General features: G+C 36.5%; 2 protein-coding genes across 2 annotated transcripts in view; one reads left to right on the plus strand and one right to left on the minus strand.

Annotated features, from left to right (window-relative positions):
* LOC139985122 (NLR family CARD domain-containing protein 4-like) overlaps window positions 1-16203 on the minus strand; it is a 346343-nt gene that overhangs the window by 198127 nt on the left and 132013 nt on the right. The window lies entirely within an intron of this gene.
* The window catches only part of LOC139985144 (uncharacterized), a 125661-nt gene continuing 118451 nt past the window's right edge, over window positions 8994-16203 (plus strand). Inside the window, exons 1-2 of the mRNA XM_071999397.1 lie at window positions 8994-9864; window positions 11351-11503. The gene's annotated coding sequence lies outside the window, so the exon portion shown is untranslated. The remainder of the gene's footprint in view (window positions 9865-11350; window positions 11504-16203) is intronic.

The raw sequence follows: 16203 nt of genomic DNA on the forward strand, positions 1-16203 counted from the left end.
ATAATCAATCATATTAAATTCAAATTTTTCAACTTTCCATTGGTCCCTACTTTCAGTCTTTTAGATTCATTTTTCATTTTATTTTATTTTCGAGAGTGATAAATATCAAAATCACCAAACAACAGTTACATTTATCATTCAGACTTAGCCATACTTATATCACTATATTACTTTCATTTATTTGATTCATTGAATACGTAATTTTTTCTATATATATCATTAATTGCAAGTGTAGCTTTGACAGCTTTGAACGTTTTATCAGGTAACAAACACCACTTTGTAAATGTATATCAAATGGGCGAGCCAGTGTGCTCGTCTTCCAATATAAGAGAAAAAAGGAGCCTGCAAATAAGCAGAAGGTCCATTCAGGTTCGAGTCCCAGTGAAGCTGGTGGTCGATCGTCGCCAGTTGGAAATCTTATTGATTTAATGAAGTTCTATTTTCTGAGATATTATTTCCTGTTTTATTTTAAAGTGTGTATATTCTTTAAAAAAATCTAATTTGTGTGAAATTTTTCCGTTTTCAGTATCGTGGGAAAAAATATTGCTCTCGTTTACGCCCAGTGCGGTACGGTTGACATCAGCATCAAAATCGCTCTGTAAACAGCAAGAATTTGCAGTATTTTGTTTTGCGTAATTTATGTTTGAATTATTGAAAGTTTTAGAAATCGTTTTTGCTCGTAAGACAACTCAACCATAAACGATCCACGACTCCGTCTCCAATTTTGTATGTCTTAGGTGTCTACAATACCCGCCAAAAATGATGGGACAACAGTACCATGAATACAGTGCATGCATATTGGCTGTCCTTAGAACTCCCCACCCCCCCCCATCAATGTTGGGGTTGAAAACGCCATGTTGGTCTCGCAGTCTCGCAGTTTCCAACGATGATATGGAGAACGGGGTTTCTCCCGTGTATTTTTTGGCGGGGATTGTATGCCGTCAGTTTTGTAACTGGTTCAAGTGGTCTTACACGGTTAGTAAACAATATTATATAGTTTATCAATGTCTCTTCGATACTTGTATCACCTCAGCTTTCTTCAAACAGTTGCCGTTCTTCTTGTTGAAACAATGAGTTACCTGGATCAAGCTTACAAACAGTGGTGTATTTAGGGCTTCATGCCAGGGGGGGGGGGGGGGCAAAATTCCAATGACCATGCCAAAGATACCTAATGCGAGCTCAAAGCGCGAGCAAAACGGCTTGTTTTTAGAATGGTTCATTAGGGGTCGTTTATAGGTCATATTGGTGTGAAGGTTTCTGATGTAGCCTATGTCGGGGACACGTGATACCAAGGATGAAAACGAGCGCGAAGCGAGCGAAAAGTTCTGATATCCAGCTTTCATGCATGAAAAATGCGCAAAGTATCACTGACAGCAGAAGGGCAGCTAGTAAACGTAAAGAAAATTGTGTAGTTGCTGGCTACCATGCATACGAGGTGGGCCGATGACAGGACTGTCGGAAAATGTTGTGCTAGTTAGCTACCATGCATAGAAGGGAGAAAACACTATCAAACATGTCAACCTAACTAGTGCACGTGAATTGCGCGAACAAATTTTTGGCACAAGCCAGTTACCATACATACAAAATGCGTACATTTACTGCACATAAATGCTACGGGGAATGTATAGTAGCTGGCTATAATGCATAACAAGAGTCTAGAGCTTCGTGATTCCTTGCCTTTGGATTTGAAGCCAGATATAATTGTTTGACCTAGCTCTGTTGACCTCAGGTGACCTTTGACCTTAACCAAAACAATAAGAATCATCTACTCACTATGGGTAATCCATCATGATCTGAACTTGCGTAATCCACTTAGAGTGGTTGCAATCGGCGTCACAGATACACATACATGCATGCCTGCATATCTTCATTTTGACTCTGGCAAGGATTCAAAAAGTGGTTCTGAGCAATTTTCAGCGAAATAATATTTGGCCACGCCCCTCAAGAATGTTAATGAGATGCAGAAGGGTTCTAACCTTCACATGCACCCACACTGTCCACCAATTCCAACGAAAAAAACTTTGAACAAAATCGGACAGACGGTTGCCGAGATATTAGCATTTAAAGAATGCGTTCGAAGGCCCGTCCACTCACGAGTATAAATGAGATTGGTACCAAAAACAATAGGGACCACCTACATACTATGGGTAATCCATCACCCAAGTATGGGAATAAGATCAAGCCTTGCGTCATTGACGTCAACGAAATTACATTTGGCTCCGCGCCTCATGAATATCAATGAGATGCGATAAGGTTAACACTAACATACGCATTTAACCCACCTCCTACCAATGCTACCAAACAAGTTTGAACAAATCGGCCATTATGTTGCCAAGATACGGAGTCCGTTCACCTATGAATATTAATGAGATTAGCACCAACAACAATAGGGACCATCTACTCACTGTGGGTAACCTACCAACCAAGTATGATACCGATCAGATCTTGCATCGTTCAGTTATCGTGATTACAAGCCGGCGTCACAGACAGACACACGCGCACACACATGCGTGACTGCATATATTCCTGTTGCCTCTGGCAAGGAATAAAAAAGAGTCAAATAAAAGTCTACCCGGAAACGAATTCAGCTAAAGTGCGCGCGAAGTGCGCAGAAACTGTTAAGGTTATCTACCTAACATGCATGTGCAAGGATCAGTTAATTCTCACAGTATCAATACAGCTAGTGCGCGCGAAGCGCGCCAAATCTATTTTCCCAAAAATTTACCAAATTGACGCCCAAGATATTATCGTTTTGTTAGTTTAGCTATAGTATACACAATGCACGCGAAACAAGAAAGTGTTTTGGCACTTTGTCTCCTAAAATACCGTCGTTTTGCTATTTAAGCTTTTCAATTCAACGGTATTCGTATATGTTTTACTACATTGCAAAACTATTACATTGGTAGGGTGACAGGACGAAAATTGTAATACAGATATCTATGTAAGTAGACCAAAGTTAGCCCATATCTCACTCCTTTATGTGGCCAAAAAAAAAAGCGAAAGTCACTTTCTACAGGTCAAACATGGTTTACACACAGAATGCGGAAATAAATAAATATATCACTAATGCACGAGAATCTCGCACAAAGATACGCGTTTTTCGTATCTTTAACTTCGCGATTATTTTTTCTCAGGTGAGTTAATATTCTACCAACGAACAGTTTTTATTGGTAATTAACGTTATAAAATCGTCCCAATTGGGTGCTCCCGATTGACAATTTTCTGTGGGCAATTTTACGGGGGGGGGGTTGTCCGGGAGGGTAATGGTCCGGGGTAATTGTCCGGGGGGGTGTCGACCGGTATGGGAATTGTCCGGGGAAATTTTCTGGGGTGGGAACTGTCCGGGTGGGAATTGTCTGAGTGGTAATTGTCCGGGGTAATTGTCCAGGGGGTAGTTGTCTGGGGGTAATTGTCCGGGGGGGGGGGTAATTGTCCAGGGGGAGTTGTTCGGTCACCAATTTTTAGGGCTGTGTTTTTGGTTAATAGTCTTGTATCATGGTTGTCGATGTGTGTACATTTTGATTTAAGTTCCTTTATATACCTTCTTTAGTGCAACTTAATATACTGAAACATTTCACTGTTTCTTTCTCTTACCGTATGTATACCTTTCGATTTTCATGTTAATATTTTTTCGTGCAAATATACAATCATCGCGGGGCACCAACAAAAAATCTATCGCGCCGCGCCGCTTGCAGTATTTTTGGTTAAAATAAATTGTCCCGCATTATTTCTTTTTGTCGGAACATACAGACGTCGGAATATAGAGATTTAACCAAATTGAGAGCATCACAATAATGTGTTATCTAGTCAGACTCCTACCAACGAGAAGTGCAACTTAAATTCAAGAAGATAAACTGAACGTAACAAGAATCAATCCTTCTTTATTTTGTATTCATAACTGTTGTCTATAAACCCTCTCCATTCAAATTTCCTCCGATTGGTTGCATGGGAACATGGCATGGGAACATGTGGGACACATTAAACAACCAATGAGAGCAATTTTGCTCATATATAATGGTAAAACTTACATAGAATTGCCAACAATTAAGAACGCAACGTATGCAACAACAATGCGTATGACCTAATAAAAATATGTTATTTGGAGGATTTCCCCAACGGATGATTCGTAGTCACTGCTGTACACCTACTGACTTACTTAATGTCTGTTTCCATGGTTACTTTGACACGTTCACTGACAATGGCAAGTGGTTCGTTTACCTGTTTCTATTCATGGTGTTAAACTGGCTCGAGTCATCTATTATTATGCTAATGAGATATTTACGGGAGTTCCAGGTGTGGCATTCTTACTATATTGACTTGCTTTAGCACATAAAATTGTTGGAATCAAACGTCTGTAGAATGTAAGCGGCTGCATATATTTGTACAGAAAACTATTGTAGAAGTAGAGTAGGCCTACTGTGTGTACTAAAACGGTGATGATGTTATCGGGTAGAAACATGGAATGGATTTGATGGGCTCTCTGAAAAAAAAAATGAATCTCTCTGAAGGGGAGGGCGAAGGAAGGGCAGTGGCGGGGGCAGGTATAGGGTGTCTGAAGGGTGGAGGTGGTGACTTAACTTACTGAAGAGCATACTGAAGACGGGGATTGGGATGAAGCATTGATAGTCTAGAAAGTGAATAATCATAGATCTGTATTACATTTTTTTTTAAATCCGACCAAGCTATAGGCCTACTGCCAACGTATAATACTTTTCACTGATACATTTTGCGTCGTTACAGTGACACCTGGAATGGCATTAAGAATATGACATGCTGAATTTATATTGTACTTTATTTATGGTATTACTGAATATTTTTGCCTTGTTTCTTGGAGTGTCGGGTGAGGCGGGATTGAGTGACTTAAATATTTCTTTCATTATTTTTAGTAACACGTCATACACTGTGGATCATATCAACTGATAACATTAACGTGAATGTGTAAGGATGGAAATGAGAAACTTTTTATGAGGTTGGTCTGCGGAACTGATAAAGGCGAGAGGAGTAGCGATATATTAAACTAAATATATTCGTTGTGTAACCAATTTGACGACTCATGAATCTTGTCTGAGAAAAAGAAATAAATCAACTCAACGTATTAGCGAGGTTTACGTATCTGTCTATAAAACTACAATATATTCTTAGTAGGCCTATGTAAAGGAAACAATGGACATGAAGAAACAAAGAAAACACAGGTAATTGATAATGGAGCTAGAGATAATAATAAAAAAAAAACACCCGGTGACCGGAACAATGAGGGTGATGATAGGGTTAGGGTGGGAGGAGGGTAAAAATACATTGAAAAGGGAAACTACGAAGAACAAATCGTGCAATCACGGTTATAGCTGAAGGGGGTAGGTAGGGTAACAACAGATTGGTAAATAGGAGGTGTCGGGGTGTGATGAGTGAAACTGGTGTTGGATGGGTTATAAGTGAGGGGTTGGGATTGGAGTTGATGGTTTCAATTACACTCAATTTTAAAGGGCAAAGCAGGGACGTCCTGGTCAAATCAAGTATCTCGAAATATGTATTTCGAGGAATTTTAAATTATTAAACAGTTTTTGTTCAAAGTTATGAATTATATAAAGCTGAAGCTCTCGATGACCTTTAAATTATTGTTTAAAATTATGAAAAGAATAATGAAAATTAATATAAGTTGAGCTTTTTTCTTGTCAAATTGGATTTCAAACTATAAAGAAGAAATTGATGTAGTTTTAAATGCATTAAATCTTAACCTCTGCAATTTATGAGATACATATTTGCCTTTTAATAATTTTAGGTAGTAAAAAATACAATTTAACTTTATAATTAACTCCATTACAATTATTTATTCCATTTTTTGATAAATTTTATTTATTAACTTATTTTGAATAACTATTTTTTAAACTGCGACAACTAAAACTGTTTTATTGGTTGCTTGTTTGGTATAAATTTCAGTTTTAGTAGAGAGTAGAGTATTATAATCTGATCACATGGGATTTTATGTATAGATTCATAGGTTTTTGCTATTTTATTGCAATCATTTTATTTCTTTTATATTTATAACGATTTTCAATCTCTTTTGTTGAACAAAAATATCTTAAATAGATTGAACATAATTGAAAAACAAATATTTTAGAGGTTTCAGCTTGAGAAGTCACATTTATTACTTATCAACTCAAAAACCCTATTTTAAAACTCATTCGAATTATTAAATTCAAACGACCTTTTCCTATATATCTCTCATTTTATCCTAATAAACATTTCTGTCATTCTAAAACCATTTCTTACTTAAATGTTAACAATAAACTAAACAAAGAACATTTTAAACAACCCCCACCCACCCTCCACCCCTCTCTTACCAACACTCTCTTAAAATATTCCCTATTAATCCATTATATTTTTTATTATTTATTATAACATCCTACATTATTCCTTTCGCGATGACCTAATTATTCAATTAAATCCAACTAAACTAATTACATCCAATCCTTGACATTAAAATTACAGCAGACTTTACATTCTCTATTGTTCGTTTAATATTGATAACTTTTATTAATTAAATTAATTCCCTGTTTAACTGTTATGATGATTCTATCATCTACACCGGAGTACTTACTTCAGCTCCTTCAAGCTTGTACACTGTGATGAGTAAGACAAGATGGCCGCCAACTTTTCATTAGTTAGTCTCCTGTTGTCAACGATCCACAGCTCCTGGAGAGACCTCAGGATAGAGAGAGAGAGACCAGACTTAAGGATAAGGTTCAGACCAGACTCATCAACTCTAGGAGAGCAGGATACTAGAAACACACATGAGATAGGAATCTAGAATGAAAGAATAGAGTTATTGATAATAGAGTAGATAGAGATAAATATATTGGATTTGGTTAGGATTAGAATAATTATTATATGTCATCAATCATAAAAATAACGAAATAAAAATAAGGGAATGTGAAGCAATAAACTAGGACATTTAGGTTGTGTTTAGTTGTAAAAAGGAATTTAGTTAATTAACGGAAATAAAGGATAGATTTTAAGGGGAGACAAATATTAACAGAAATAATTAGATTAGATTAGAGGAAAACAAAGTGGTAATGTAGGATTTAAGGGTTAGTTTCCATTTTTTTTACAATTATATGATTAATTAAAGGTTTTATAGCAAATAAGGTTTAATAAAGTAAGAATGTGGGGCTACATATTTTAATTTATTAGTTATAATAGGAAACCAATTTCTGTGACGGGTTGAGAATTTTATAAAAAAATGGGTAATCAAGAATTGAGATTATTCTATCTTTTTTGAAAAAAAGTATTGATCACATGTATTTGTGTTTTAATTTAGAACAGAAGAAAACTGTAATTTAAATGACAATATTAGTCACTAATGGGAGAGGAATTATGAAAAGGAAACTTCCACTTTAACTAATACCAGGCTTTTATGAAGTTTAAGGAGATTTGGAAGAATTATATTTAAATCAATAGGTTGTTTCTAATAATTAAAATGCAAGTTAGAGAAGCAGATGTAGATCAAATTCAAGTTTCAAGAGAGAAGGTTGATGAGACTTAAACTCAATTTTTATTATACCTATTATTTAATTATTGATCCAAATCCTACTATTCTGCTTGAATTATAATTATTTACAATTAATACGATTTGTTTAAAAGATGATGTCTACCTGTGTTTTGTTATCAAATTCATTTCTAAGTTACGGTTTCAATGTGACATAACTTCTAGTGGAGTTTTATTTAAATGTAACATTTTTCTTTCTTTGGGCTTGTAGATATTCCTAAATTGGGTAACGCTTATGATCTTATCATTTCTTCCAATTAAATAGTACCATCCGCTTTTTATATTTGTTTAACAAATAATATTGTTATCTGGAACACTTCATATCATTGAGAGTTTAATTATACTAATTAATTATTACTTATTATTATTAAGTTTAACCGGGTTGATTGGATCTTCATTGTAATATCTTCTGTTACTACGGAGTTCAGAGGATGGAAACAGTTAGCGGACAAATATCGATTTACAAACACGAGAGATAAATCAGTTAATTACAAGTTTAATGAGAGGACGGCGCCTTTTAAAACCAATGTTAGAGCTACGGCTCTGGCGAACATAGCAGCAGCGTTAAAGAAGTGGCGCAATTTTAATTAAAAAAAAAACTGTTTAAATATCATATGACCATAGATCTGTTGGCTTGGAAATGACTTACGGTTTTTATTATTAAGTGGGCAAAATTAAGACAAAACCAGTTGTGAGTAGAACACCACCAATTATTTAATAACATAATTTCAGTCAGCCTGCAAGGTAAAAAGCTGCAGGTTTCTTACACAATTGGCTCAAATTTCCGACCTGGTAGATTTAGTAATTAGGTGACTACAATAATAATTGTGGAATGTTATAGATTGACTTGTATTAATGCCTATAAGGTTATGTTATGTACGACAGTGGCGGCGGAACCGGGGGGTGGGGCTTGGGGGGCTCAGCCCCCAATGAAAAAGTTGAGGGGGCAAATGCATGAGAGCCCCCCCCCCCAATTTTTACCAAGGCTCCGAAACGTGCATCTGCCCATTTTTCAATGCATACTTGTCGATCTGTCCGATGCACACGTATACTATATAGGTGTAATAATTTTAGTAAATGCTGGGGGTACATGCATTCGTGACAGTGCTTGGCTCATAGAAATTTGTTGGCAACTGCACATGGTTTTGGAATTACCCATTTGTTGACATTAAGAAATGCTTTCTTTTTTTTCTTATGACATTTATTTAATTATTGCATTTAATTGCAAGTAGTAATTTACTACACTCAAAAACGTCTTTGCGAGTACACTACGAGTATAGCTACTCTCTCAAAAACACCATCGAATATACAAATTACAATGTTTTTACAGATTTTAACGTACAATTTGAGAAATTGCAGGCTTGAGACCCATATTCTAGGGGTAGGTATTCGAAGCATAAAACACTCGAGAAGTGCCGTTTCCGGCCATCTGGGGGTTTGAAAAAACCAAAAATTTTCTTGTACGCTCCGCGCCAACCGATGGTGGCGCTCCGCTTAGATAGTGTCCACACATTAGCCACCCCAATAATTTGTCCGTTCCGCCGCGCCTGTGCTAACCTGCCAGTGAGTAAAGGTCAAATGAAATGCAAGGTTTTCCAGAGATTGAGATTCCATATTCCATATCATATACAAGCATTATGTAGTTTGTGTCACCAAAATACTCAGTAGGGGCTATAGCACCCCTCTCAAAATACTGCAGTGCTTTGCACCACCCTTACTGGTCCAAGACAACCCATTATTGGAACATATCCATAATTTCCGGGGTTTGTGCTGGTAATGCTCGTTTCCTATTGACGTATCTTCAGCTTCAATATCACTTTTACATACTTTTACATAATTTACTTACTAAAAGTGTAGGAGTCTTTTACAGCAAACATGTAACGTTGATTGCCCACAGAGACTGCTTTCATAGTGTCACGTTGCTATCTGAATGCAAAAGTTCCTAAGAACTTTCATTTAAGCTTCAGAAACCAAACACTGTAATACTGCATAATCACTAAATTAAAAAGATCAAAGATTGGATCAAAGTGGAACTGCACTACCATTGGTTTTTCTTTGTTGTGAGTATCCTTTTGTTTCTGAAGTTGTCTGAAATTTCTGAACAACTAATTTGATTTCATGTTAGTGTTTCACTTTTGATTTAGAAGTCACTAAGGCTCTAACGGCTCCATGATGTAATCATTTGACCGTAGGAAGAAACCCTCTAGTGAATATGAAGACGCAGACTGTATTGGATAGAGGAGAGCAGAACCTACAGTATGAACCTATCAAGCTTCCTTTGGTATCCTACACTTCTTGATGCACAGAGTTCCATAGGAATGGTAAGAATGAAGTAAATCTGGTTTGTTGTGACTTGATCCACCAAACTGCTGGCTAGCAAGCATGGTTAAGGATGTTAAATTTCCCTGCCACTCTTTATCAATATCATGGTATAATGACATTTCTTCCTTGCATATTTGAGAGCTACTGTAAATACTGTTTAAAATTAACACATTTAGAGGGCATTCAAAGATACACAAGCACTGGCATCCATTCGGGTGGTGGGCACTTGCCTAACACCCCCCCCCCCTCCCCTACATGGGCTAATGTACACTAGGGCTTCAATTTATACTTCATATAATTTATAATTTTCTCTTTAACATACATGTACAGTATGTACATGTATGCTTTAAACTTAGTAGAAGAGGACAAAAAGTCTCAGAGATGTTACAGAGCTCTTCTGAAGCACCTGGCTAGGGCTCAGATATATATTCCACAGAGTAAAATCAGATTAAGTATTTCTATTCCTGACATGTCCTTGTGTGCTTTAAATTGCTAGCAGTTTCCAAAAACTATGTGAAAATACTGAAGATTTGGAGAGCTTTGCAGTACCCTTGTAAGTCCAGCCACTATAAACAGAGAACACAATTGGAATAATTCCTACTAATCTGAGTAAATACAACTGTGAATACAGAATTGTCACTTGCTGACCCAGTCACCGCAGTTGGTTTTAAAGAATCTAATTGGTCTCAAAATTGATCTTACTTCAGCGACGTGAGTACGCTGGCTTACGAGGGGCATAGGGGAAAAAAACATGTGTCCCCAAATTTCACAATTTTGACTTTTTATCTCATAATTACAGGTATATTTCAACTAAAAATTTTGAGGTTACAAGTGTCTTCATCTGCCAAATTTGTGGAAAGAACTGACCATATTGGATAGCTAATGACCAGCTGAGCAGGGTACTCTATAAACCTTTGGTGATCTTAAATCTGGAAAGAGACCCCCCCCCCCTCAGAGAGTGGTCAATGCAGGCAATGCAGTCTCCAGGGGCCTGGTGCCATTAAATGAAGAAAAATAATATAAAAACACCCATCCACCAAAGCTGACACAATAAATTAGATACAATTATCTCCTGATGAGTGGAATTCAAAAGACATTCTGTCCTCAATAGAAAAGAAGACCTGTGCGAAATCTCACAAACTTCTCAGTCAAGCCCAAACATGCATGGTTGGGTTGTGTGAGGTTGGACTCTTCTTTGGGAGCTCATTTACATCACTGCACCACAACTTTATATGCCACTTTCACTAAACAATGGACAATCCGGTTCAAGTTTGATGGTTTACTGGTTAATTGTATTTACACTTACCTGGTTATTGGAATCTGAAGTGTACTTTCCTTCCTCTAGATTTTTTCTCTGTGAATGTCCATGTATACAGGGTAGTTAGCCAGAGTCATACACATATCTATTTCTGACTGACATTCTCAATATATCCTATCATTAGGACTTAATTTTTCTTTCACATAATTTTCTTTTCTCTTCATTAGGTTAACTTGAATTATCCTGAAGCGAGCTATTAGGGGAATACCTATTCCACCTGTAGTTACCAATTTTGATGGAAGTTATCACACTGTGCTGACAAGGAAAATGAATGTTTCAGCAGCTGATATTTCCTCCATGTGATGATAATCACATTAATGGTAAGTGTAGCATAGTAATGATAATGTTGCAAAGATGTCTGGTAGATTTTTGGATAGCATTGCAGATCAAGAAATACTCTTGTTTCTCCATTCACTCTCACTAAAAGAATTTTATTTAAAGTTTTAACTCATCCACTCAAAATACAACTGACAGATTTATTCCCTAGTAAGGACATTAAAATGATCGGATTATTGCTGGATTAATCCAGTACTTGGTGTGTTTGTAATGAGCTTGCCATGACACAATAAAGCTCTGCCTAAACACCCTCTGGTACATTTTACCATTTGCCAAACTGAAATAAAAATTACCTCCTGAGACTCAAATGAATAAAGTCTTCTAGAACTCCTGACACTCCCAGAAAGGTAAGACTGGAAGACAACTTGTTGGTTTCTATGAAAGTAGTTTGGGTTCCCTACAAATATGTCTTCTGTTTAGGTATATACTTATTTTCTTCAGATTAAAACCAAAACTTGAAATACCATTTTAGATATTCTATAACGATGTAGAAACATTAAAGGAGTCAACTCAGTCTGTATTGCTGAGCTAAACGTGTGTTAGAGGTATTTGTAATGAACACTCCATCAAACAAAAACAAAAAAAACCTTGATTAATTTAGTTAGGTCACACATAGGTCACGCAACTATGGATATAATCTGAACTTTGTACTTTGTTTGTTATGATGTTTATTTACTGTAGTACAGTAGAGTTGACTGTTTTCAGGCATGAGACTCTTCCGCGGAAACGCGGATTTCCGATTTTTTTGTCTTTTCATTTTCGCGTTTTTTCTCGTAATTCGCATTTTTTATTATTTTTTTTATTTAATTTTTTTTTTTTTGATTTTGTTGATTTTTTTTTTTTGCCGAACATGCTGGACTATGAAGGGATGGAACACCGAATTTGACCAGTGGTGGAATCAAGTAGCACAGAGAAAGCAAAAAAGCCTTTTTTTGGTTCAAAAATGCTAATGGATAAATTATACAAGCAGAAATTCCACACTTTTTTGGCGAGTTACATGCTGTGATAGATTCTATCTAGAGTCCACCATTTTGCATCTAAGACCTCCTTACCTGGCAAAAATTTTCTCAAGGGGAGGGGGACACCCCGTCCCCTTAAACCCCTCCCCCAGGACGGCGATCGATGAATTTCAGATTTTTTTCCCTGGCTCAGTCTCATCCCTGAAGATGATGGCTGGGTTTGCTTTTCCCTTAATTCTTTGATATTGTTCTCCAAACTACTAATTAACTGTCGCACACCAGTTCTAAGATCCACAATCACATCCTGTGAGGCTAAAGAAGCATTATTCAAATAAGGTGTACTCAAAACCAGTGACATTGAGAGCCAGGCACAGTTCCATGCACAATTGTGTCACCAGATCCACTTTGTTTAAGTCTTTGTTTCTCCAATGTGAAAGTATATCATTCTTTATCACACATTTCACCGGGCACTTAGCTGACAACTGTAGCCATCACCCAACCCCCACTGGCCTCTCACACCAGGACTGCACAGAACAAAGTGTTATGAAATACCAGTATACATCTGAAGATAGTAAAATATGTACTTTAACTCAATCAATTAAAGTACAATTTCATCATTTCAGAAATCCTACAAATTCATCAACCTATAGACAGTACACTCATAGGGGTAGGAGCCCACTTTGATTTGTGGGGGGGGGGGGGTGCAAAGACTTGCGCGAAAATATAACCAAATGCGTGCGTTCAACACGTGAATGTACTGTGATATAGACATGCATCGGTTATTACATCACATGCCATTTACATACAATCATTTGCCGTATTACAGTATTACCCTTCCAAGTTGGTTAGAATTTTGGGGGAAGTTGTTACAATATTAATGATACACGTTTAACCATTGAAAAACTATTTTTAACTTTTCTTACAGTAGGTGCCCGAAAAGTTATCACCATATTGCACGATTTTTCACAAAAATATTTGGTTGGGGGGGGGGGGGCTCCAGCCCCCCAGGATTTGTAGGAATCCTTCATCATGTTTTCTTCAGGCTCCATTTTTTTCAGGGTGCCTCTGTTAAAACTCTTGTTTCTCAATTGAATATAAACCAGACTATGGATTACTAATGGTATTGCTTAAATTTTGTATTGAAGATTCAATGCTTGTCTCAATTTCAAATTAATGTTTCTTTATATTTCAATTAGTTTGGTATTAGGTGAGCTGATTATACACTGTGGGAAGCATTGTGAGACCTTGAACTCATCTTGTACAGTTTATAGATTTGTATTCCAGTTGCATTAGTTTCTTTACATTGTTATTATAATTATAACTAAGCATTTTATTTTGAAACTACAGTAGCATACCATACTGTATATGTTTATAATAGAGTGTTCTGTGTTTGACAATGTTACATGATAGAATGCTTCTACTTGCAGACCGGGTGATTATAACTTACATTAATAATAACATTTTAACTGATGACCAAATGCATTTTGTTTTTTCTCATCATCAGGTAAACTGAAATTATTCAGTCCTGAGATCAGCCTTTTTAGGGATTTACCATATCCGTATTACAGCTGTTGGAAGAAATGTGTACAATTTTCATGAGCAGGGTAATTATTGTATGGTCCACCACCTGATTCTTACCCCACCCACCGATCCCCCTCTTCCATGAGAATACAAGTGTTTAATGGGATATTTTTACTCCATGATGTATCAGATGATCCCTAAAGGGATATTTCCCCAACGGAAAGTCTATCATCCAGCACCCCCCCCCAACCCACATCAATTCCAATCACTGCAAAACAAGACATAACATATGAACAATCTAGTTAGAATACTGCTAAAGGTTTTCTTAAACACAGGGATCCTGTGTGACCTCTTTTGTTCTCTAACTGTAGCAAATTGAACCATAATTGTAGGTTTCAAGAGGATGAAATTCTGATGCCAAGTACATCTCAAAGCTTTCAAATCTGACCAATTTTAATGGTTTTGGACATCCATTGTTTCATTATGTAACAGTTTCATTCCTGTGTGAGCATAGAATGCTAATGAAGGCTTTCTGTTGTCACTGTCCCCAGGTTGAGTGGATATTATGTAATATATGACAAGGTCCACCTATCCCATCATATGAAATATTTGTCATAGATAATGATAGGTATTGAGTATTGCACTATGACAAGCAGCAGTTTATGACGAGTTATTGTAGGTTGTGGAAGCAAATACAACAACATTTATGTATTAAAGCAGCCTCAGCTTGACACTGGTATTGGGCCAAAGCCATTAATGGTCATCACTTTACCTGGAATTTGAACATTGCCACTTAGGCTCATTTCACCAATGGTTATGAGAACAACTAACCAAAGTTCTGTAATCGTAAAAAAAAATTACGATAACTCGCATAACAATGGAATGCGGTCATTCCAAAATGCAGGTAGCACACTCCTGATGTGGTGGGACGGAATTTCAGAAAAATGAGGTAATTACATATGGGAACAAAGTTGAATTTTTCCGTTTTTGGCAGTATAAATGGCCTTTAATGAGGATACTTTATGCACTATAAAATGTATCAATAGTAGTTCTTGAATGAAGAAAAAAATAAAACGAAAGTGTTCAATTCCGTCCCACCACATTTTTGAACATATTTTTTTAATTTCCAAGGGGGAAAAAAATGATAATTTTTTTTAAACTCTCCAAACTATCAACTATGTATGTAACTGACACCTCTGAGTGGAGAAATAATAAATATTTTATCCTGGATAGACAGGGGGATAGTCCAACATTTTCGTGGTGGGACGGAAACAAGGTGTGGTGGGACGGAATTTTAAATGGAAGCCAGCTTCAAACAGCATGTCTGGTCCAAAATTTACCTCTGTCACTTAAGATTACAAACTTATTCAGACTCCTTGAACACCCAACCTTAAAACAATGTGATTAATTGATGATGATACTTCAAAATTTTATGTATCTGGAGATTCCATACATACTGTACACATCACATCAGTTTTGAACCTCATGTGTCAAAACAACACATTTTGGGGTAATTGAGAATGGGTTTTTATCATGCATAAATAAATCCAATCACTATTGAAATAGTCCTAGTTGTTCACCCTAGGTTTCTTTCTTGGCCCTTTTGGCTTTCCTAAACTATCCATTGTAGAACATGTGCTTTTGAATTGATATCATCTGCTGATGAACAATGATCCACGTGCACAAGAAATTGACTTTAAAGTCAAGTTGTTATGGTACTCACATACTGAAGCATACAAGATAGAAGAGCTAGATTGCAAGAATAAAGGTAAGAATTCATTGCTTCTCAATAGTAATATATTAATTAACCTCCAGTTCATGGTTATAGGCAATTCAGACAATTTGATAGTGATAATTATGATTTAGCCTAAGCTGTTGCCTAACAGACTATGTTATACATATTGGAAAGGTTAAAACAAAACTTATAATATAATGAGAGGTAGAAATGTGAAGCCTACAGTACTTATGCTAGGAAGCAAACCTGTTAGATGAAATATTACATATTTTGAGTTGTCTAGCCTAGCAAATTAATGTTTTAGCCTAAGCTGTTGCCTAACAGAATATGGTATGCTGCCTAAGCTGTTGCTATCTACCATACTAAGTTGGATTTTGAAACTTGTAGCCTATGATGCAAAAAAAGTGAACCAAAACACAATGTAGGCTAGTTGAAATGTATTGTGCAGGAAGTGTATACTGTCTATGCC

This window comes from Apostichopus japonicus, chromosome 17 (genome assembly GCF_037975245.1).
Source record: "Apostichopus japonicus isolate 1M-3 chromosome 17, ASM3797524v1, whole genome shotgun sequence".
In the NCBI taxonomy this organism is placed as follows: domain Eukaryota; kingdom Metazoa; phylum Echinodermata; class Holothuroidea; order Aspidochirotida; family Stichopodidae; genus Apostichopus; species Apostichopus japonicus.